We start from the raw sequence: 25341 nt of genomic DNA on the forward strand, positions 1-25341 counted from the left end.
AACAGTTTTTGAACATCCAGTCTGTGCAAGCCTCTTTGCTCAAGTACCTCGGGAGGACACAATTTAAGACAATACCATAGAAATAAAATTCGTACCCAGGCCATCTGCCAGGCTCAGCAGGATGGGAGGTCTCCAAGAGTAAGAGAAAGGAGGACTTCCAGGGGTGGCGTCTGGAGGTCAGCGAGGGGGCGGCGATGAATCTCACCAGCACATATGTCCCTCTGGATGTTCCCCTACCCCAGCTCCGAGGATGCTACACAACCTGTATTCACGAACAACCTCTGGCCAAGGGAAGTCTGGAGGAAGCGGGGACATCACCAGCCAGCAAAACCTTCTACAAATTCTGGAGGCAACCTCTTTTCATCTGGTCCTTGAAGGGTAGCTGTTTCCTGCCAGGCAACACTTAACACAGACTCATCTTCAGGATGCAGACAGGTTGCTGGTTGTCGCTGTGGCACTGACCTAGCAGAGGGGAGGTGGGGAGGGGGAAGGAGGTTCATCTTCCTTCAGACCCCAGGTACGCACAGTACCTTCCCCCAACACAAATACAAACACAAAAAAGAGAAGAATGAAAGGCAGGTACTCGCTTTACAACGCTGACAGTTATCTGACAAGATTACACTGACTTCACTTCTGCCCAGCAGCATCTCTTGCAAAGTGTAAGCAGGAAGAATACAAAGGAGGAACTCATTAAAATTAGTCCATTTTATTGGAAGGCCCAGTAAGGCAGGCAAAAGGCATAAGTTCTCAGGAGCCAGGCAATCTAAATAGTTGTAGACAGAAGTTAGCTGTCTAGACCCACGGTCCTCAGGCTTTTTAGTCTACACACCACTTGAGAACGACAAAACTGCCTGGTCCACGTCTCCCTAACAATTGTTTCTCTGACTACAGTCATCCCTCAGTAGCCACAGGGATAGATTACAGGAGCCCGCATGGACACCAAAATCCTAGGATGCTCAAGTCCCTTAAATGAAATGACGTGGTACAGTGAACACAGTCAGCCCTCCACGTCTGTGGGGTTTGCACGTGGAAACTGTACTCGTGATCCATTACAAACCCTAGAGGAAACAATCGCCAAGGAAGTTCTGTAGAGCACTGTAGTGAGATATGAAGCCTAGATGAGAATTTAGAGATGAGAATACTAAAAACACGTACACGAAAACCTGTACAAGGATGTTCATAGCAGCATTATTTATAATGGCCCCGAAGTGCCTCAACTGATGAATGGATATGCAAAATGTGGTCTATATCCAGACAACAGAATATTACTCAGCCATTAAAGGGAACGGATTTGATACCAGCGACAACATGGATAAACTCTAAAAACATTAAGCTAAATGAAAGAAACCAGACACAAAAGGGGGGGAGGAGGGAGATGGGGAGTGACTGCTAATGTGTAAAAGGATTGTTTGGGGTGATGGTTCAATAGCGGTGATGGTTGCACAGTTCTGTAGATATACTAAAACCACTGATTTGTATACTTTAAAAGGATAAATTGGGCCTCCCTGGTGGCGCAGTGGTTGAGAGTCCGCCTGCCGATGCAGGGGATACGGGTTCGTGCCCCGGTCTGGGAGGATCCCATATGCCGCGGAGCGGCTGGGCCCGTGAGCCATGGCCGCTGGGCCTGCGCATCCGGAGCCTGTGCTCCGCAACGGGAGAGGCCACAACAGTGAGAGGCCCGCATACCGCAAAAAGAAAAAAAAAAAAAAAAAAAAAGGATAAATTTTATACTTGTGAGTTTTATCTCGATATATTTAAAAGTATAAATTTTATGGTATGTGAATTATATCTCAGTAATTTTTTTTAAAAAGACAAAGAAAGGCCAAGGAACTACACCAAAGAAAACTAAAAAGATACATGACAATAAATGCAATATCTGATCCTCACCTGGATCCTGTACTAGAGGGAAACAATGCTATGAAGACTGTTGTTGGACTGACTGACAAGACGGGAATACAAATGGTGGACTGAACAGAGGTATTAAATCCAGGCTAGGTTTACTGGGTTTGACAGCTCTACTGGGGGTAGGAGAATGTCCTTGTTCTTTGGAGACCCACTGACGTGCTTGGGGACAGAGGGCCATGATGTGTGCAAGTTATTCCCAAATGGGAAAATAAATCATGTATATATGTGAAGGGAGAAGGTAAGTGATAAAGTAAAGAGAGCAAACTATTAATAGTAGATGCTGATCTTTTTTCTCTAAGTGTAAAATTATTTCCAAACAAAAAGTTTAAAATAATTTACACACACTGTAAGATCCAAAACTTCTTTCAATAAATTATCCTATATAAATATACTTGCTCAAATACATTTTATGTGAAATATTGTTCACTGAAACATTTTGTAATTATAAAAAGCCAGAAACAATCTCAATGTCAATGAATGATAAATGGTCTAAACATATTATATTCCACATAGCTCTAAAAAGAAAGATGTCTATCTATATGTACTGATATAGAATGGTTTCCAACAATATATTCTTTCATGAAGGAAAAAAAAAAAACACAAAACAGGGATACAGGAAGAATGGGTTTATCCCTAGCCACAAAAGCAATAAAGTAAAAACTCAAGAAGCCTAGGAATGTCTTGATTTAGTCAGGAAAGAATTTAAACCTGTTCTCTATATTTATTTATGGAGCTAGTTATTTGTATCTGTAGATACAAATAATTTTCTCTCTTACAACACTGATAATATGAACTTTACTAATGAAAAAAATTACAATCTTGGATGCCATTCACTCCTATGGTTAACTCAAAATATTTCTTTTAACAAACTTTTTTATTCAAATATAACATATATTCCAAAAAGCATACAAATCATGAATGTACAAAGAACTTTTACAAAGTTAACATACTCGTATAACTACCATCCTGATCAAGTACTAGATGATTCCAGAAGTTGGCCTCATATACCATCCCATCAACTAATCTCCCTCCCTAAAGGTAACCACTATCCTGACTCCTTACCCATATTAGTTTTGATTATATATTTTTTAAAATTTATTTATTTATTTATTTATTTATTTTTTGGCTGCGTTGGGTCTTCGTGGCTGAGCACGGGCTCTCTCCAGTTGCGGCGAGCGGGGGCCACTCTTCATTGCAGTGTCCGGGCCTCTCATTGCGGTGGCTTCTCTTGTTGCAGAGCATGGGCTCTAGGCGCGTGAGCTTCAGTAGTTGTGGCACGCGGACTCAGTAGTTGTGTCTCGCAGCCTCTAGAGTGCAGGCTCAGTAGTTGTGGCACACGGGCTTAGTTACTCTGCAGCATGTGGGACCTTCCCAGACCAGGGCTCAAACCCGTGTCCCCTGCATTGGCAGGTGGATTCCTAACCACTGCACCACCAGGGAAGTCCTAGTTTTCTTGTTTTTGAACTCTTCTGTGTCTGAACTCTTTTACTCAACATTATATTCCAGCCCATGTTGCTGTCAATAGCAGTAGTTTTTCCTGTTTGCTGTTCTATGGTATTTCACTGAATATACAACAATGTATATTTCTCCATTCTTCTATTGATGGACCTTTTGGGTTGTTTCCAGTTCAGAGTTATTATGAATTATGCTATGAACATTCTCGTACACGTCTTTTGGTGAACATAAGCACACATGTTTCTGTTGAGTATACAACTAGGACTGGATTTGCTGGGTCAGAGGCACAATGAGTGCGTAGAACTTTAATATAATACTACGAATTTCCCAAAGCAACTGTGCTAATTTACAACTTCACCGTCAGTGTTTGAGAGTTCTGCGTGCTCTGCACGCTTGCTAACACTTGACATTGTCAAGTTTTTTGTTGCTGTATTTGTTTTTAAATTTTAGCTATTCTGGTCAGTGTGCAGGGATAATTCACTCTAGTTTTGTTAAGCATTATTTGATGACTACTGTGTTGAGCACCTCTAGAAGCTTTTTTTAACCTCCTGTATTTAGATCTACAATTGATCTGGAATTCTTTTGTGTGTATGATGCAAGGTAGGGGGAAAAATTAGTTTTTTTCAATACGGATAAGCAATTGATCCAGGATTATTTATTGAACAGATTTTTCTTTCCACATTGCTGTATGATGCCATCTTAATCATAAACTGTGTGTGTGTGTGTGTATAAAATATATGTGTTACTTATAAATACACACATACTTTTATACGTTAATTGTGGGTCTGTTTCTGGTTTGTTCTATTCCATTGATCTATTTGTTTATTCTACACTGCATATACAATAGTGTACACTCTGCAATTTGTTTTTCTTCAATATTATTACCTTGACTAATGGCCATTTGTGTTTCCATATAAATTTTAGAATCAGCTTGTATAACGATTTTAGACATCTTTCATTAGATTTAGTCCTAGGTATTTGATTATTTTTGATGCTATTATACATATCATCTTTCTTAAAACTTCATTTTCTGGTTACTACTGCTATACAGAAATACAGATTTCACATACTGACCTGGTATCTAAACTTACTTTTTTTAAAATATTACTTTTAATTTATAAAAAGTAAAATTCATGTTTTCTGGTGTATAGTTCTATGAGTTTTGACCAGATGTATAATGTAACCATCACCACAACCAAGACAGAACACTTCCATCACTCCAGAAGATTTCTTCATGCCACTCCTTTGTAACCAGCACCTTCTCCCCACCCTGAACCCTGGCAACCACTGACCTGTTCTCCATACCTATAGCTTTGCCTTTCTAGAATATGACTTAAATTGAATCATATAGTGCATCACTTTTTGACAGTGGCTTCTTTTACTCAACATACTGCCTTTAAGATTCATACCTGTTGCTGCATTTATCAATAGTTTGTAGGAATGTACCACCATTTGTATATTCATTCACCGGTTGTAGGGTATTTGGGTTCTTCCTAGTTTGGGGTGATTATTCATAAAACTGCATAAATATTTGAGGACAGGTTTTTGTGTGAACATAACTTCTCATTTTTCTTAAGTAAATACCCAGGAGCAGGACTGACGAGTCATATGGTAAGTGTACGTTTATCTTCGTAAGAAACTGTTGGACTGTTTTCCGCAATAGCCGTACCATTTTACACTCCCACCAGCGACATACGAAAGTTCCATTTGCTCTGCATCCTCACCAGAACTTGGTTCACATTTAGGAAGTTCCTATTTTTGTTTGCTAAGAGCTTTTTATCATGAACAGATACCAGATTTTAACAAATAGTTTGCCTGAATTACTGAGACAGTCATGTGATTTTTCTACCTTTTACAGTTAATGTGGTGAATTATATTAACTGATTTTTTAGTAGTATCAGAACATTTTAATATGTACATTCCCAATTTAATTAGGAAAGCTTACTTAATGATCAAATCTTGTTACTCTAATAATAGGTTAGAAGGTACACGGATAAATGAAGTCTAATGATATTCTAAAATCCTACCACCTAGCCAAAACTGTATGACCCCTTCGGTCACGTTTCCTAGCAAATATTTCCCCCCAAATACAAAGCAGATCAGAGGCATGATGACCAAATCACAGTCTGAGGGCCTTATGTACCACTCTGATGTTTAATATTTGGATTCTGAATCACCCAAAAGGAAAAAGAACTCCCATTACAAATGATATTAATGTTGTAATAATAGTAACTTCACATACTGTTAGAAACCAGAAACCAAAATGTATAGAAGTTACATTTCCCATGCAACATAAATAAATGGATGAAAAATGGAAACGTGATAGTTTTATATATTATAAAATTTATGGGGCTTCCCTGGTGGCGCAGTGGTTGAGAGTCCGCCTGCCGATGCAGGGGAAACGGGTTCGTGCCCCGGTCTGGGAAGATCCCACATGCCGCGGAGCGGCTGGGCCCGTGAGCCATGGCCGCTGGACCTGTGCGTCCGGAGCCTGTGCTCCGCAGCGGGAGAGGCCACAACAGTGAGAGGCCCACATACCGCAAAAAAAAAAAAAAAAAAAAAAAAAAAAAATTTATGAAATGCTACCATTTGGAGGGGAAGCCTTACACCCTTTTGACATTGATGAATTCTGGGCTACTAATTACCAACCATAAGTTAATTTTGCCTTTTCACTTTACCTGTGTTCTGCTGGTTATGTTTTTTCATAATTAAATGACTAACCTATGATCAGAGGGATGGTGACGAGGGGCCCCACAGGGCCTAGATAACCTTTTGCTATGAAATCATCATGTTACCAAATGCATTTTCAATCCTTGAGTGGACTGTATAATCTAGATGAAGGATGACATCAGGTGGCTCTGAACATTTTGGCAGCTTTTCACAATGTAGCTCTCTGAAGTTGCCTCAGCCCCTGCATTACCCCTCCCCTGCTCACACACTGGCTATATTTAGCATTTTGGCAAAAGAAGGGACTGGCAATATTCCATCAAGACCTGACAACAGGCCAGAAGGCAATGGAGATGCCTCAGATGGCCAAGGACAAAGACACCACTGGACTAGCTATCCTGGGTTCTATTGCAAGCACGACCAGAAACTCACTCTTGCTGAGTCATCATGCATATTCCTCACCTATTCCTATGGGGTTTACTGGATTCTGCTTGTTTACCTTATTACCTCATAGAATACCGTTAGCATATGACAGCATTTTAAGTCACAGCGCCATATGGCGATAACGTAACTCCATATAACTAAGATGAGCTCCCTAAAGACTGGTGACCTGTCAGACAGTATCTGTGAGATGCAAAAAATTAAAACTACCAAGTGCTTGAAACCTAAAAGTAATTCTAAGCATATCCTGTCAGAGTCCACGGTAACCTTCAACATCAACCACCACAATCACATTACGTTTTAAAAATTATTACCAAAATAGCACTATGAAAGCCATGGACAGGGAATAAACAAATCAGTTGGGTAAGATTTCTTTAAACCTAGCATTTCACACAAAAATATAGCTAGTTTTACAGACATGAGAATTCACTGAATTTAGTTCTGCTTGCTCTATGTGTTCAAAACAACAAATACACTGTCCCATGAACTTTGGCTTCTATTTCCTCATGACTGTGTATGAATAGGTTTAAAAAATAACAACTGTTATATTTCTCCAGGGCGAAGTCCAAGCCCGAGCACTCTACCACGTGTGAGGACGCGTGTGAGACGGCAGTTAAAGAACTGACCTGTAGGCCCAGGATCTGGAGGTGACACCATACTATGAAGAGCCAAAGGAGCTAAAAGTTAGCAAGGCTAACTGTCTTCCTTCCCCTAAACTAGCCTACGGTAGCGGCCAACAAGCGCTTGGCTCCTACATGCAGCGAGCAGGGCTGCTCTGCAGTCACAGGTGAGAAGGGGAAATGGCCAGGGGAGGACTCCAGGTGGACTGACCTCCACTTCTGATTGTGACTTCATCCCTCAGCCTAGGAGAGTGGAGACTGATGTGCTGGACCCCTGGATGAAGAACCCCCAGGGCAAAGAATAACGTGTTTCAGAGTGATTTGCTTAAACCATGAAGAGTAGATCATCAATCAAGAGATGCTAGCAACAAGTATAAACTCCTGGATGACCAAGGTCACGGGCTACACTTCTCTGCATCCCTTCTAGTACCTCACTCTTAGACGTCACTCAGTAATACCTGTTCACGCTGATAACAGTGACATGCCGATGACCACTAGCAAAAAGAATGGATCTTTGGTCCAGAAGAAAAGGCTACCAGACTCAGAAGTCAAAGTGCTCATTGTAATAAACGAACTAAGGTCATTTGTACAATAAAAATCTCCACTGATTTCACAATAACTTTTATTAAGAACTTGCATAAAACTACTTTTTCCTGGCAAGTGGATACCACACTGCCTAACACTTGGTACTTGGAAACCCAACCCCCCCACCAAATACTGTGTCGCCTTAAATTAACATCACGTTAATTACACTCTATAATGAGACAGCCACTGGCAGCGTCTAAGATCCTGCCACACGGGTCATTCATTTGCCAGAAAAAATTGCGTGAGTTTGTCTTTCAGCTAGGACTGTATTCAAGAGAAGAGGGGTTTTCCACTGTACATGATTTTTATTGTTGGTTATCAAACCAAGAAGCTATAAAATCAAGCTTCCTGAATATTTACATTAACAAGGCTCTTAGTCACTCACATAATGAAAAGTGAAAACAACTGCTTTAATTATATAGTTAAAAGGGTTTCAGTAGAAGGAAAAGTTTCTGTTATTTGGATATTCTGCAGTAATGAAATTAGACGCTGCCCCTAAGCTGTTTAAAACAGCTGTTAAATATATATACATACACCCATTTTATTCTTAAAATCACACTCCAAACTGCAGATGTCTTTTGGCCCCTTTGAATGCCAGAGTTAATAATGTTTATCTCCAGGATCTCCCAATACTGATAAAACACAATAAACTGCATTGGGATCCTTCTATAAGATTTTTGTTGGATAGAAGACTAATCCTTTTTAGGTTAACATTTCAGCAGCCTCCTTTATAAGCAGGGTAATTGCTTGGTAATTTGTTAGAATTGGGAATATGATTTTCAACTCACTGTATATCTGAATTCATATAATCCTGACGGGATTCTGTGGGAGGAGCCAGATCACCACTCTCTCTGAAACACAAGTAGAATCCCATTTCAAGACATTTGAAACATCAAAGGTTCTGCCTCATTCAAGTTCAGTTGTTACAACGTATGAAGGGTATCACTCTCCTTTAGCTGTCCTCTAATTTTATCTAAGGCAAATATGCAGTGCAAACACTATTAGCAAATAAGAACAAATGCCCCATAAACAAAAGGCGGTGTTCTACCAGGTTTTAACCTACAGGGCTTCAAATGCTTCCTCTGCTGGGTCAGATGACGTTTTCTTAGAACACAGTACTGAGGCTATTTTGATTACAGACTGTACACGTATATGTATATGTTCCCCTATTAAAATAAAAATGCTATTAGTTTTCCACTATCAGTGGAAATTTGGGGCATAAATAATATCATATTACCTAACTGCCAAAAAAGCCAAAACCTAATTTTAAGCTTCAACCTTCTGTACAATCAAGATCTTTATTAGAGACACTGCCCAGCTATCAAGATGACTATAAAACACCAAACACTTCTATATCCTCTCTCTAATGCTGTCCACTTTTTTTTCTTTTTTTTTTTTTTGGCCGCACCATGTGGCTTGTGGGATCTTAGTTCCCCAACCAGGGATCAATCCTGGACCCCCAGCAGTGGAAGTGCAGAGTCCTAACCACTGGACCTCCAGGGAATTCCCCTGTCCACTTTTTTTTATTAAAAAGATAGAAATGTGAAATGATCAAAAGACAGGAACAAAAGAAGAGATAAGAATTTTTGAACCAGAAGATACCTCAGAGATTATCTAATACAATATTCTTATTTCACAGTTGAGGAAGTTGAGGCCTAATTGTCTCTAAATTAGCTCTACGACTAACTGGGATTCAGGTCTGTGTAACCTTCCACGAAAATAAGAAAGAAAAGGGAACATGTAAGAAAGAAGGAAACACATAAAATAGTCTCCGAACTAAAGGAAGGTTGACGTAGCAAGCTACTGAATGCTCTGTGCTTTCCTTTCTGCATATTTGTCACAGACACACAGCCAGCCACCCAAGAGACATTTCCTCCCCTCTACTGGCCGAGTCCCAGTTTTGCCTGGGCAGCAAGCAATGTGTCTAAGCCTAAGGAATGATACACGATGTGCGTTACACCAAACCTGGTACCCATTCCCCTTGTACCTAACTCATTTGCCCAGTATCTCCTGTGAAGGGAGGCGGTCTTGTGTGAAACAGTTCAAGCAAAAGAGACGTCAGCAGAAACTGGATGGAAGCTTCTGGGAAAGATTTTGTTCTCTGTCAGGCAAGCACAGGAATAGGGACTGCTTGTTCTACTTCCTCCTTCTTGCCTTGAAAAGGGACGTGATGCCTAGGGCTGAGGCAGCCGTTTTGTGACCTGGTGGCAGGAAGGGAACACGCAAAAGATGGCAGAGAACCTGGGGCCCTGAGGACACTGCTGAGCAGCTGGACCTCCTGAGACCACCTACCTCTGAACTTCTGTGAACTGCATAGTAATAAATAGCTTACGGTTTAAGCTTCTGCTCATGGCTTTCTGTTAACTACAGCTGAAAGCAGTACTGAATTTAAAAAGATATTTTCTGTGCCCTGCTATGAGTCTCCTGCCCAAGCACTCCCATTACAAATGTATACTGTACTTATACATAGGCAACTAAAAAGTGACAAGAGTATATGCCTCCTGCATAGTTAACAGAGACCAGTTTCGCTACTTTATAGTTACAGTACCTCAACTATGTGACCCTATTAAGATACACGTCATCAGTAGATAAAACATAAGGGAAAAAAACATGACTCAGAATCACGTTTGTCCTTGATTACTGACTTTGATCCTTCCTTCTGCCATCTCAGATCCTTTCCGCAAATGAGTACCACATAAGTAACGAACTGATGAATGATATCTATCTGAACTAAATTCTTCTGTCTCCTTTCATCACAACTGCCTCGTAGTAAAAAATTAAATATTAAAATTTCATTCTTGAATTTGCAGCCCCAAACCTGGCCCAGTCAATATTTTCACATACTGATGCCTGTAACCGAAGCTTAGAGACAAACCAGCACGGCACCAAATTCACAGCATTGCTGTTTTCTCCCGCACAGGTTATAATAATAGAATTTGAATACTGGTAAGACATTCGAAGTCAGACTACCCAGTACAGTTATTTCAATGGTTCTTTTAACTGTATTTTGATGGAAATCTTTCAAATATACGTTCATCTCCAGGACTCCAGTTGCACCCACCTCTGGATGTCCCTGGGCCCCGTTCTCCCTGTGTTCACCCCACAGTCTTCCTCTGCCCCCCGTCACTCATCTCCGTCTCTGCCCACAGCCCAGTTCTGCCTGCAGCGCCGCCCGTGATCACTAATGTCTACTCCATTCACAGCCTCCCTGGTCGGAAGAACATCTGTGAACATCTGTTCTCCTCTCCGGTGCACTAGCCTCTCTCCCCTGCTGTCACTCGAGGAAAAAAGGGCTGAGTACCCTGATTTTGAGCAGAGACACAAGTGAGTATGAACATATACATGTAGACCCAGTGCTTTTTTAGCTTAAAAAAAAAAACCAGAGAGAACAAGTGCTCATTTTTTGTTAAGTCGTAAAGCGCTTTTTACCAACTCCACCCTCTGTCTACCCTCTACCCACCACTCTCTGAGGTTACACCACCTTCCACCACTATGATCTCCGGACCACACGGCTCGTCCCACACACTAACATATTCCCCTCTTCCTGACAAATTAATCAGCTAAGATGGAAACATTACTTTATTGATACAGATGTCTATGTTAGACTCCTCTAAAAATATGTTAGGACAGGGCACCAGTTTACACCAGCATTTTCAAAGTGTGATCCAGAGATGCCCCGGTGCGAGGTCCCCGAGACCTTTTCAGGGGATCCACAATGTCAAAACTCTTTTTAGTAATACAAAGATGTTACCTGCCTTTTTCACAACATTGAATCCAGAGAATACATAGTGTGTGATGATAATGTATCATTCTGACAGCTAAGGAAACATATGCTTGTATATTCTTGTGTTTAGAATGTTCTAAGGTAGCAAGTTTAAGGTATAAATATGCATGTTTTCAGAAATTTTCAGTGTGTTCTCAGTACTTCTATGTTCCTAGCAAGAGCAATCTTTGGTTATATCGGCTATAATCTCCACTACCTCATTATCATCCAATGAATTCACTGAGGGTTTAAAGAAAAAGAAATGGAATGTTTTAAATTTTGACATGATGAGCTCTTCAGAAGCAAAAGATTGTTTTCAAATTAGAAATGAAAAAGCATCATAAAAGTAAATTATCAGAATGCATGGGATGGAGCGGTGCACAAGATAGCTGAGAAACTAAGAAAGCTGTGCACGGCTGACATTACTGAATGTCTACTGGATGAAGGGTCAGTGAAAGAAACCACAGCAATGGCACTTCCAACGATGCAGCAGCTCATCAAATTAAATGTTAATATCTACAAGTTAATACCTCTCCTTAAGCACGGTACTTTTGCTTTGTAAGTGGACAAATCTGCCGACATGGGTGGACTTAGTTTTGTTTTTATTATTCCGGTATCCATGCCAACTAATCATCGAAGGGCTTCTTTTATGTGAATGCTTGGCAACAAATACAAGCGCTGCTGAATTACTCAAAGTATTAAATAACTTTATGAATCTCATGATTTACCCTGAAACGACCATGTTGATATCTCCTCTGATGGTACAAAAGCAATGGAGGGCAAAACTGCTGGCACTTTAGCGTGAATCACGGCAAGGGTACAAAACTTTACTAGTAATAATTATATTCTTCACTATCAATCATTTTTAAAAAGCCAGTTCCACATATGCCTTTGATAAAACAGTAAAAGTTATTAATTTTATTAAATCTCACTCCTGAGAACGTGTTCTTTTTAATAATCTGTGTGATGAAATGTGAGCATTTCATCATACCAAATATGTAGAAAAAGCATTTCTACCTATACCTAATACATAGGCCGTCTTGAGGAAAAGCATTTATGCAATTGAGTTGTGAGCTAAACTATACACTTTTTCCACAGAATACCATTTTTGCTAAAAGAATGACTGGCAGACAACTTACTGTTATATATAATTATTTAGACTTAGGTACCTGGTATTTTCTCTAAAGTAAATAAAGTGAGCCTGATGCTTCAAGGAAAACAACTAACAATATCTGTTGCTGATGATAAAATTTGAGCTTTCAAGAAAAAAATCAGAATTTTGGAAAACTTGAACTGCATACCAAAATCTTGACTGCTTCCCACTTCCTAAAGACTTTTTGGATGAGATTCATGGTCATATTAATGAATGTGATTTGCTAAATATTGTGTAATCAAATGTGTCAACATTTGAAAGATCTGCAGAACTCAGTCAACTGTTATTTTTCAGATGACCAATGTATGATGTTATAAAATCACAGACAGGTCAAAGATCCATCCAAAGTGCAAGATGGACCAATAGATTTTTACATTACAGAGTACAAAAAATTCATTGATAAGGTTTCAGATTCAACGCTGCAACTAACCCTTAAGAATCTACCACTTGCTGAGTTTTGATATATCAAAGAATGTTCACAATTATATGAAAAAGACACTAAAATACCCCACCCCTTTGCTTCTCTGTATCTGTGTATAGCAGGGGTTTCTTCATGTATTCAAACAAAGCAACATGTCACAACAGACAATATAAAAGCAGTTATGAAAATCCAGCTATCTTCTATGTAGCAATGCATTAGAGAGAGTCTCACTCCATTTTTTGTTTTGGAATACCTTTTTCATTAAAATATGTTATTTATGTTAACCTTTCATGTGTTTGTTACTTTTAAGTGAATAAGTATTTTAAATGTTTCTCAGTTTTAATTTCTAATATGCTAAATATTGACAGATATAGTCCACATAAACAAAAGATCTTTGGGGTTCCAGTAATTTTTAAGAATGCAAAAGTGTCCTGACACTAAAATGTAAGAAAACCTCTGGTTTTTAACACCACAAAAAAAGAGTGCTTTTAAGTATGTGTACATAACAGAATGGGCACCTGAGAATGAGTCAGAAGGTCTCGGCTCCAGGTCCGCTGCCACTTCTTACTTGCTTTGGGATCTGGATAAATTAGTCTCTCTTAAGGTCTTAGTTTCCTCATCTGTGAAACAGGTAATTCATGTCCTGTTCGGAGGATAAAAGACAAAATATGTGAAAACAACTTACAAATTACAGGTGTACTATTATTATAAGATCTCAGAGTTAAGAGTTTTAATCTTGTGATCATATTTCTACAAAATTATCCCTATTAAAAATTTTTTTTTTTTTTTTTTACTAAATGCAGAACTTACAGAAAATGCACAAGGGAGAGTTTTTGATTGGTCAGTTCGGTCAAACGTCCAACCACATAATTTTACTGTATCAAATTTCGTCCTGTACAGTTATGATTGGTAATGTGTGTTAACTATTATGTATATTTCCAAATACACACAAAAGTACAGGAAATAGTAACAAACCCCAATGTACCCTCAACAATTATCAAAAATTTGTCAAGATTGTTTCATTTCCCACTTGTGTGTGTTTGTGCCTATCCTGAAGTTTTTAAAAACAAATAATAGGCATCATTTCATTTTGCCTGGAAATACTTCCATATGTATCTTTAACAGATGAGAATTTTTTTAACATAACCATAATACCATTAATATAGATAAAAACTTCATAGTTATAATTCTTAAGTATCATCGAATACACACTCCAAGTTCTAATTTCCTGATTGTCTCCAAAAAAGTCTTTGTTAGTTTTTAGTTGTCTTGTAGCATCAAAATATCATTCTTATCAGTTAATTTACAAGTGAATACAAGATTATCAGCTAAAGCTGAGAAGGCAGAAGAAATAATACCATGCTTTATATACCATGTACAGTTTATAAAACAAAGTCAAGAACTATTTTTCCTGAGAAATGTGCTTCTCCTCCAAGAAAACAACCAACAAAAATAACGAGAGAAACCCACTACAAAATAGGCCAGACTGGGGACACTTGAGTATTCTGAGAAGTGACCAGAAGAGGACATAGCTCAGCTGCTCAGGAAGGGAAGAAATTGTAAGAAGCCACCACCTGCCATTTCAGAAAAGATGAGGTCAGGTCAGCCCCAGGGTCAGGCAGGCTGGAGGTGAGGTCAGGGTCCAGGTCCCAGAGTGAGCATAAAGCTTAAACAAGCCGGGAGCCCAAGGCTGGAAGGCAACCCCCTGCAGGCTTCAACTCAACGCTCAAAAATCAGTACTCTAAGCTAGAGAGAGAATGCAACCACTATCAAAAGTAACTATTTGTGAGAATTCAATTTACTCAGCAAACATTTGTCAAAAGTGAACTCAACTAGGCACTATCCTAAGATATGAGTTATATTTTTTGGTCATTTATACAGTTTAACAATAAGCAGTATATATGTCTCTACACATGACTTTCCCTATTAACTTTAAGGGGAAGAATGGAGATATTTAATATTAATTACCTTGCCATATACCATTACAATTTATATTTATATTTTTCTGTAAACTGCAGTTTAGCCCACCTGTCACCCAGACATTAAAACAAATTTGATTTCTACTGTCCTTCCCACATATGTTTGAAGAATACACACCACATTAGCTTTGATCACACACATCACAGACCCCTAGCATTTATCACTACAATTAATTCTTTTCTAAATGGAGTATCTAGTTTAGCAGGAAATCAAGGAAATGTTAAAGAATCTCCCACTTCCTATGAAAATCGTTTTATTTTCCATAGGCTTATTCCAAGCGTGTCAGAATGTATTGTAGATGAAAACTGGTTAGGTGCATATAGAAAAATTTTCAAGATGTGGTTCTACAGGCACATACACTTAATATTAATCCTTTTTGAAAATCCTTTACTGCAGTTCCACCTATATATATTTTTTAAGTTTAAAACTACAGAAAGAATGGAGAATGAGAGAACACATTTCTTAAAAAATGCTTGAGAAGTACTTCATAAATGTGTCCAAAAACATGAAAGAGTCACTAAGAAATTTTTAGCTGACACTACAAAGGACATCTTGTCAACAACAACAGTAAAACCTGGCAGTCAGACAGCTACAGAGTCCAGACTTCCCCATTTCAGAACTGACACTTTCGTATCAGGTCTACTACTTGCAGAAAAACAGTAAAAATCCTAAGTTTAAAATAATATTTCCGGTGAGACCACTAACTCCCCTATCAATCTGTAAGGAGAATGATTAACCACACAGAGCGCAACACAGCCCAAATTTACCATCAGATTCCTGCACCATGTGGATGAGGCCTGGAGGGGGTGTCACCCTTGACCCCATTTTCTGGTAACTGAGCTGAAGCGCTTACTTGTAGTTTCTGTACATCTTTTGTTTTGTGCGCTCTCATACAAGGTACCATCAAAACAAACTGTCCTGGGAGTTTAGCTTCACTTTATAGCACTATTGTGATTATCGTTTTTAATGGAGAATCTTACCTAAGTATACAGCCCGATACATACAACTCTAAGTGAACTGTAAAGAATGACCTTAACCTCGCTGTAAAAACATGAGGTTCTTAGCAAATCACAGCAGAAGAATTGCATACAAATTGTTAACAAGGAGTTAAAAACTCAAAGCGTGCATGCTTCAATCTACAAAATATTACGTAGGTTTCTTTTTAAAAAATTGGTTAAAGATGAAGTCAATTAATGTGTAGACGTCTATTCAAATTGGTTTGGACTGCAAATAGATAATAAAAAGTTAAATCATTAACATTATTCACCAGGATATCACAGGCAAAGTAGGTTATTCACAGAATAAGTGGGGCTATAAAGAGCACTGTATAATTTCCTCTACTCTGTTCATTACTATCTTCACAAGACATCACTCTCTGACATCAGATTTTCCATGTAGTGTTTACTTGTTTACTGCCCTTCTGTCTTCTCCCACTAGAATGTAAATTCCATAAGGGCAGAAACCTTATCTTATTTTTCACTCTATTCCAGGTTGGGAGAACAGTGTCTAGCACACAGCAGAGGTTCCGAACAAATCTGCTGAATGAAGGGATGGATGGATGGATGGACGGCCTCTCCCTTTCACCTCCCCTACTTCCTTTCCTCCATACTCCTGTTAACCATCCTTTGAGGCCAGGGTCAAACTCTACTATCCCTAGGAAGATTAGGTCCCCAATCCTCCAGTCTCTTTCTCCTTCATACCGTGAATTTGGCACTTCCCAGCTGTCTGATAATTGTTTATCCTTGCGTATGTATATAGCTCCTTTAGAATTCTCATAAGCCTCATTTTGGGCAGGGACCCGTGCCCCCTAACTTTTGGTATCCACCTCAGGATGTGTAAAGAGTACACCACTGATAAATGTTCTGTTTGACTCATTCATATCTGTAGTCAATCCAGAAATCAATTTCGTTAAGAGTTTCAACTTTTTATAACATAGCCCTCCCTTTCCAGTAACTCAACTGAAATTGCAGGGGGTCCCTCTCTATTTTGTAAATTTATCTTTGTCAATTTCAAGCTTTACATTCTCACATACACAACTATAGCTGCTCACAGTGCACTTTTCCATCCCCCTCCCCCAAGATTAATTTTTGTATGTAATAAAAAAAAACCCTGTGACTTTGTGGTGATACCTACAATGAGGTATCTAACCCCAATCAAGACAGAGGTAAAGTTTCATCACTCTCTTCCTGTTGCTGAGGTATTAGAGGGAATTTTTTCTTTTTATGCCTTCTTCCTTTCATGTCAAGATGTATCCCATTTCCTTCTTCCCTGATCACAGCCCTGGCAAGCTTTTATTATTTCTTTGTACCTGTCCTTGGTAATCTGCCTCAGATCCTCCTTTTTGAGCCACTCCTGTTTCCTTCAGTCATTTATTTGATTACATTTCAAACTTCTCAGTCAGTTTGTGTATGAGACTGGCGTCTATTCTTAAAGCCTGAGCCTGCTTCTTTAAATCTGGCCAAGCTTTATGAACCCTGTATCCTTTCACAAAGCCAACCAACCCTTGGTCATCTGGGCTAAATGAAATGTACAAAAATATCAGATTATCCACAACATAATCAGAAAAAATTTGACATCTGGTTTTGGAATATATCATATGTGGCTTTGGGCAAGATTTACTTTAATTATATTTTTGCTTATGCCACCGTTAGAAACATTTTCTTTTATGATGGTGGATACCTGTCTTGGTTTTAAATTTTGACACAGTTAATTTTCTTTAAAAAAGCCAATCAAACATCAACTGTGTTTTTTCCTATAAAGCCTTTTTAACTAGTTTTTTCAATCTGTTGAAAACTGTCATAAAATCTGGTTTCTGTTTCCCCTGATTTATTTCTTCCCTGTTCTTGGGCTTGCTGATCCAGCTCAGCTTACCCTATATTAATTTACTTCTTTAATTTAAAGTACCATTTGCTTGAGAATGCAAAGCATTATAAAAACATTACACGTCTAATGAAATTTTCAGTCCAAATAACACTGGATAGAAAACTCCGTTTGTTTGTTTTTGATACTCCAGGAGAAGTTGGGTTTCTAGGATATATTACACTGGTAATGCTAGCAAATTATATTTAGCGGGCTATTACGATTGGCTGAAAAATAGAAAAACATTAATTTTGAACAGCTATGTAAGTCAGCTTCATCAATATATAATCCCATAGGCCAAAAACTCCACAGAATTAAATTCCCAATACAGGCATTTATAGAAAAGAGCATCAAAACAAACTCACACATCAACCCTGGCCCTTCTCCTGACCCCAGCCTAAACTCTGCACCAATCTCAGACTTGATCTCAGCCTCACTGCCACAAATGAGTTTCTAATGTTTAAGAAAAAGGAAAAGAACTAGGTTAACAGGATCTTCTCTTTTGCCCCCTTTTCAGTTACTGCCATTAAGCTTTTGGTCAAAGAGATCCTTAATCCTCAATTTTACATGACCGTTTCCACTTTACAGCTCTTCAATTATTTTACATTCAAATGTGCATTTATAGCGCTTGAACCTATTTTTTTTTCATGTTATTCACCATACTACCAGCAGAATTAAGAATAAACTCATTTGTACTTTTCCCCCCCACCATGTAGAACTTTGATAAGTACAAGTTATTTTACCTAAAAGCCAACTTTTGGGCTGGTGTCTTTTAGGTGAAGTTTTTACATAAGATGTTAAATGTTAACCCCCCAAAACCTTTTTAACAACAAGCTTTCACACAGTCATCAAACTCAGTTAAATTCCAGAACTTTACTTAAAAAACAAACCAAAAAACTTTCACAGAGGCTAGTCACATTTTGACTAAAATCCCCATTCAAAGCCCCAAATTTTTAGTTTTTTAATTTACCTTCTCCAGGCTGCTGCCTTCACCAAACACAGAATTCCACAAGCCTCAATTAACTACGGCCTCCCCAGCTGTTGATCCAACACACATGATTCTCAAGCAAAGGTAAATAATTCACAAGTGACTAATTCAATTGGTAAGAATTCTTTTCTTCTTTTAAAAATTTACCTCGACTTCAAAAATCTCTTTTCAGAGTAGTATAAATCCTTTGAGGAAACAGTTGTCACCTATGTGCACTCGTAAGATGAGTGGCTTAAAGAGGCATTTTTCTGACAGTCTAAGTTCCCCAAATACTAGTCATAAGGTCTTTCATGGATGGTAAATTACACACACACACACACACACACACACACACACACACACACACACACACACACACACACACACACACACACACACACACACACACACACACACACACACACACACACACACACACACACACACACACACACACACACACACACACACACACACACACACACACACACACACACACACACACACACCCCCCCGGAAGGAAAGGAAAGAAACATACCTGGTCATTTTCTAAACAGGTTTGATAGGTTTGGTTCCCTCATAAGAGCAGAGTATTTACTTACAATCTTTTAAAGCAGAAGTGGCAGCCAGAGCACTGGGTAAATAAAAACTTCAGAGAGGTTTAAAAACCCTGCATCTTAACTCACTTCCCCCTGATTCAAGGGGACGGCACTGCAAACCCCAGGGCAAATGAGATTATGTAACAGGTTTTTCCTCTCCACTTTATTCATCACAGGCTGGTTGGAGGTGTGCTTTCTCCAAACGATCTGAGGCACCTGGGACTTGATTTAGGATCTCTGCAGCTGACGCTTGATACATTTCCTTAGGATTTTGCAGGACCCATTCACTTTAAGATATACTTGTATTTTCTCGAGTTAGTTACCGGGTTGCTGCTGTTGTCGTTTTAAGGAAATAAACCCAGCAGCACCTGAAAACTTCAGTTTTGCACCAATATCTTCCTCCTCTGTGTTTCATTCCGTGAAACTACACATGATAACACAGACCTTCGGTCGTCTCCCTGGGCTTTTTCCTTTCTCACGTTTTTACGACTGGTGTAAATAAAGAAGTCACTGGCGCACCGGGCCGGTCCCCCAACACCGGGCCTCAGGGGTCCCAGGAGGAAAAGCGAGTTGACTGAAGAAAGCAACCCCCGTCACCACCCCGGTGGCCGCGCGGCTTACGCCAAAGGCGAGCTGGGTATAATGGGAATCGTCAGGCCGGGGCCCCACTTGGCAGGCGTGTTGTGTAACAGTCGCGCCTGGAAGTGAGCAGCTTCGCCCGCGAAGGGACCGCGTCGGCGGCGGCTCCTGGCGGCGAGACCCGGCCGCCCGGCCCGAGGCCCCCGCCCCCCGCGCCGCCCCCCCGCCGGGCCCCCCCGCCCCCGCTTCCCACGCGCGCGCCGCTCCGGCCCGCGGTCGACCCCCACCCCGCCCTGGACCCCAGGCCCAGCCGCCGGGAGGGCAGCGCCGGCGGGGCGCGCGGACGAGCGTCCACGCTACCGGCGCAGCGGGAGCCCGGCCCCGCGCCCTCCCACCCCGCAGTCCGCGCGGCCACTTACTTTCGGGGCCGCCGACCTCCCGGCTCCCTGGGGGGGGAACGAAAGTCGTCACGGCGTCTCCCCGCGGGGCCCCCTCGCCTCCCGGACCCGCGAGGCGCCGCGACGGAGCCGGGAGGGCGGCTGCGCTCCCGCTCGCGTCCGTCCCGTCGCGCTCTCCTCCTCCTCTTCTTTTCGCTATATTATCTTCTCCTGCTCGGAGGGGCGGGGGGGGGGGCGGGAGGCTCGGGACGCGCGGAGCCGTTTGCAACTTTTCTTCGCTCTTTCTCTCAAACCCCCCACCCCCGATCAGCCTTGAAAAAACACTGTCGAAAGGGGCGAGGAACCTGGGAGGTGGAGGTGGCGGCGGGGACGCGGAGGGGGTTGGGAGAGGTGATGGTGGTCGTTTGAAAACTGCTCACAGCCCCCCAAACAGGGATACCCAGAAAGAGGGGGAAAGGCGGGGGGCTGGGGGGTGGGGGGTTGGGGGGAAAGAGAAAGAGTCGCTGGTCAGGAAACTTCAAGCGCGGATGAGGTCATTGGTTTAAAAATAAAGAGATGGCGTCACTTGAAACCAATCCCAGTGAATGAACTCAGCGGAGCCCCGGGGAAAGGAGGAGACAGGCGAGGGCAGGGCGGTGGGCGCCGGGCGGGGCCGTGCGCCCGCCGGAGCTCGGAGCGCGGCTCGGCGCCTGGTCGCGGCCGCTCGGGGAGGGGTCGGGTCCCGTTCCGTTCCGGGGCCCGGCGGCTCCGGGACAGGTTCCGCGGGCGCCGTTGGGAGGAGCCGGGCGGCCCGGGGAGGCGGCCCCGCGGCCTCCTCCTTCTGCGCCCGCGCGCCTGCCTGCCGCCCCCGGGGCCCCTGATCCCCGACCCTCGGCCCCCGGGGCCGGGGCTCAGCCGCGCGCTTTCAGTGCTGCGCCCCAACAGGTATTTCAGGGTGTCCCCCCCGCCCTTCGGCGCCCCAGCGAGGCGCAGAGCCTTTTCCGCCTCCTTGGGCTGTTTCCAGCCGCCTCCCCAGCGTGAAGAAACGCCAATAATGATTTGAGAGCATTACAATCGCTCTTTAAAAAGTGACGAATCTAAAACGCAGGGCGCTGCCGTCTCTTAGGAAAGAGAAGCTACAGGTACTTTAAGAAAAAAATCACACTCAGGTGGTCAAGCGCTCAGCTCCCTCTGTGTGTTTGTCGTTGAAAACCCTCACCTGAATGCTCCTAGCATTCATTACTTTACTGTGCTTACATTTACTTATTATTTGTAAATGTAATGAGCACGAACAGGCTAAAATGCTCTTCACAGGTATGTTCTGTATAGGGCAGCACAGACCAGAGGTTCACCGCCTCTTGCGAAGTGCAAGAGCAAGACCCCGTTGATTTAACTTCACACACTTCGCGCATTCTTTATTTGGATTAATTAAAATAGCTTTGTTTTGAAACTACGTTACACACTTTGGGAAACTAGAGACCCGAGGTGGTGACAAACCAGGACTTGGAATCACTGAACAGGACAATCGGAGCTTTATTCTAGTGTGCTTTGAGCATTTGAGCATGAAGCTGCTTCTACTGAGAAGTACTCACGTGGATATCACATAACAAAGATGTGATTAATGACGGAAAAGCACACTGCGAGCGGACTGCCCCATGAGCCAGAATTTGTGTGTAGGAATAGTAGCTCCCAAAATATTCCATTTACAATGTACTGGATTTGGGACATTGGTCCCTAAAGGCCAATCTTTGTTGGGGAATGTCCGTTTGGACACTGCCTGGGGCTTTCTGTTGTTGTTCTGTTTTTGTTTTTGATTGGTAAAAGAACTGAGAAGCAGGTTTGGAGTTCATCTAACGAAAGATGAAACGTCTCCATACTCCTTTTCTGCCTTTAAATCCTGCAGCTTAAGTGCATTCGTTATTATAATCATTTAAGGTTAGTGCTAGGGTATTACAGGAGGAAAAGGAGCCCATCTGGAGAGGGGGAGAGCGCTGAGCACTCGAGGCAGTAAAAGAAGCCTGAAGGCCATGGATGCGGAGCCGACTTTCTGCCTCTGCCTTTGACCTCTTTAAGACTTCTGCAGAGGGGAAGGAATCTCTCCCGCGACGCCCTGCCCTCTGGTGGCCGGGGGTTGTTGCTGCAGCTCCAATGGGATTACTGCCTATGGTCTTAAAGAAAACCTCTAGAAATCGACTGCCCATATAGACCTGCTGTTTCTAGAACGGTTTCAAAGGGGTAGTTGGAGATGATCTGCATCTCCAGTCTGACTAGCTGGAGGAGTTGGGATTTGGGGGAAGGAAGGAAAAGAGAGAGAATCCTTGTCCTGGAGGTGGAGAGCATGGATCTTGAAGACTTCTTCTTTAGCTGCTGCAGCTCCAGGCGCCTTATTCTGACACGTCTTGAAACCTCTCTCGACTTTCTTCATTTAAACAACAATGAAATTGGAGCGCCTTCCATGTATGTGGTGCTATAATAGCTATTATGGGAGTCTCCCAGTGCATATCATCTAACTAGGGAACGAGTCATGGATTAAAACTAATGAAAAACTATATTAATGATTGAGTGGTATACGATATTGGTTAAAAGAGTCCAGCAGAGAAGAGGAGCGATGTCAGCTGGGGTGTGATAGTTAAGATCTAGTTTGGGGTAAGAGGGTTCAGCTGAGGGACGATTCTAGAGGGGAAATGGCAGGAGTGAAGACATGGAGATGGAACGCATAAGGGGTATTCAGGTAAGGGATGAGTAGACCCTTCTAACAGTAGTAGAAATTGGGGTGTAGGAATCAGGAATTAGGCTGAATTTGAGATTTACAGGCACACTGCAGAGGTACATGAACGGTAGGATACATAGCTTGTTAGTAGTCCAGCAAATAAATACTGAACAGGTTTACTTCACTAAAGGGTACATTCCTCCTTGTTCTACTAAAAGAGCTTCTGTAGATGCCAACAACAAACAGGTGGGACCAAATGTAAAACAGTATCATTTATTGATACAGTTGTTCCAAAGAATATGAAGTATTTATGTATAAATCTAACAAATCGTGTACAGGATCTGTATGCTGAAAATTATAAAATGCTGATTAAAGAAAAAAATTAAAGAAGACCTAAATAATTGGCTTGGAAGCCCCAATATAGTAAATATGTCAGTTCTTCCCAAGTCGATTTATAGACTTAACACAATTCCTATCAGTAATCCCAGCAAGGTTTTTTTGGTAGGCATAGGCCAGCTTAATCTAAAACTGCTTCCAGTATGTTTAAAAGATTGAGTGAGTGCTAGGTTCCCCAAAAGCAGACAAACGGCTCATGTATTTAGGGCGCCAGCAAAGCACGGGCTCCAAGGTCTTACAATCAGGTCATCTGGAAAGAAGCTATTTTTGTTTCAGTACATGTAAGTGTACAGTTTAGTACTGTTTCTAGTTAGAGTTTAATATGAGGGAGGCACACCAAATTTTTTGGCCAGAATTAAAGATGGAAGAGGAGCACCATCATCTTTAGTGCTGAGACCCCCTTAAGGTGTTTGTTTGTTTGTTTGTTAATGTATCAATTTAATTTATTTATTTTTGGCTGCACTGTGATTTTGTTGCTGCGTGTGGGCTTTCTCTACTTGCGGCGAGCGGGGGCTGCTCTTCGTTGCGGTGCGCGGGCTTCTCACTGCGGTGGCTTCTCTCGTTGTGGAGCACGGGTTCTAGGCACAAGGGCTTCGGTAGTTGTGGCTCGCGGGCTCTAGAGCGCAGCAGGCTCAGTAGTTGTGGCGCACGGGCTTAGTTCCTCTGCGGCATGTGGGATCTTCCCGGACCAGGGCTCGAACCCGTGTCCCCTGCGTTGACAGGTGGATTCCCAACCACTGCGCCACCAGGGAAGTCCCCCTTAAGGTTTTTATCTGTCCCTGGCTCTGGGACTGCGGTTATAACTGAGAGGCAAGGCCCCTTCCCTCATGGAACTAACATTCTCGTGGGGAGAGAAGACAAAAACAGCCAGGGCTGTAACACGATCAGTTTTACTGGAGAAAACTGGGTGTTGTGATGGTGCATGGTTGAGGGTGGGGTGAAGGTGGTTGGCGGAGACATTCCTGAGGAAGGGGCGCTTGAACTGAAGCCTGAATGCGAGAGCCGAGCCGGGATGTGGTCTGGGCAGGGGCAGCAGGTCACTCGAGACTGTTCGGCAGAAACAGGATGACTTGTAGGGAGGGAGTCGGTATGTTCCCAGGGCAAAAGGGAGGCCAGTGGAGCTCAAAAGTATAAGGCGATGGCGAACAGGAGCCAGACCATACAGGACCTTACAATGCACGGTAAGGAATTTGCATTCTACTCTGCAAGATTGAAGCAGGTTAGCACATGACCTGGTTTATGAAGAAGCTATTTACAAGTAAGCATAAGAGTTTCATTTTGAAATGGGAGTTTTGATAGTATTCTATAAATATTTAATTTAGCAGCTCCCTCTTCCAATGGGAAGTAAGCATTTCTGATAATTTCGTTTTATCTCCAGGGATCCCATTAATGTTCCCAAATCAAATATTCTTATCCTAGGGCTCATGGCTTCCAGGGAGTACGTGGACGGGCTTCAGACGGTCTAGGAGCCCCCTAAAATTTTGTACGTATATGCTTATGTGTGTTTTCCTGTGAGTGGGTCCCTTGCTTTCAACAGGTTTTCAAAGCATTTTCAATACACACACAAAACGAATAAGACCTACTTTACCTTTAAGTCTTGGCTGTATTTTTTGGATGGTACTTGCTGCTACTGTCCTAGGGCTCGTGGTCCCATACAAATGAATCACAGCTCTGGAAGGAAGCAAGTCCTGCCTCAAAGAGGTGACACTATTTTGGAGGAGGGCACTCTTCTGGCAGAGTAGGAGGCGATATTCTAAGAGTTTGTCTCTGGAGGAAGTTCCTGGAAGAAAATATTACCTCTGTGACGTGAGAACAAGAAGACACCTAAGACGTTACCTGATGCCATCCCACTCACTTTACATAA

At 41.8% G+C, this 25341-nt stretch overlaps 1 protein-coding gene across 4 annotated transcripts in view; it reads right to left on the reverse strand.

Annotated features, from left to right (window-relative positions):
- DUSP16 (dual specificity phosphatase 16) overlaps positions 1 to 20819 on the reverse strand; it is an 80120-nt gene extending 59301 nt beyond the window's left edge. For 2 of the 4 annotated variants that reach the window (XM_081249799.1, XM_081249800.1), the window contains exons 1-2: positions 20414 to 20819; positions 13529 to 13653 (exon numbers count right to left, since the gene is read on the reverse strand). The gene's annotated coding sequence lies outside the window, so the exon portion shown is untranslated. Of the gene's footprint in view, positions 1 to 8461; positions 8525 to 13528; positions 13654 to 19354; positions 20170 to 20413 lie in introns of those variants that run through there. The other 2 variants (XM_081249801.1, XM_081249802.1) reach the window with 2 other exon arrangements.
- Between the last annotated feature and the right edge of the window lie 4522 nt (positions 20820 to 25341).

The sequence above is a fragment of the Mesoplodon bidens genome, assembly GCF_964165515.1.
Source record: "Mesoplodon bidens genome assembly, chromosome: 11".
Classification (NCBI taxonomy): Eukaryota; Metazoa; Chordata; class Mammalia; order Artiodactyla; family Ziphiidae; genus Mesoplodon; species Mesoplodon bidens.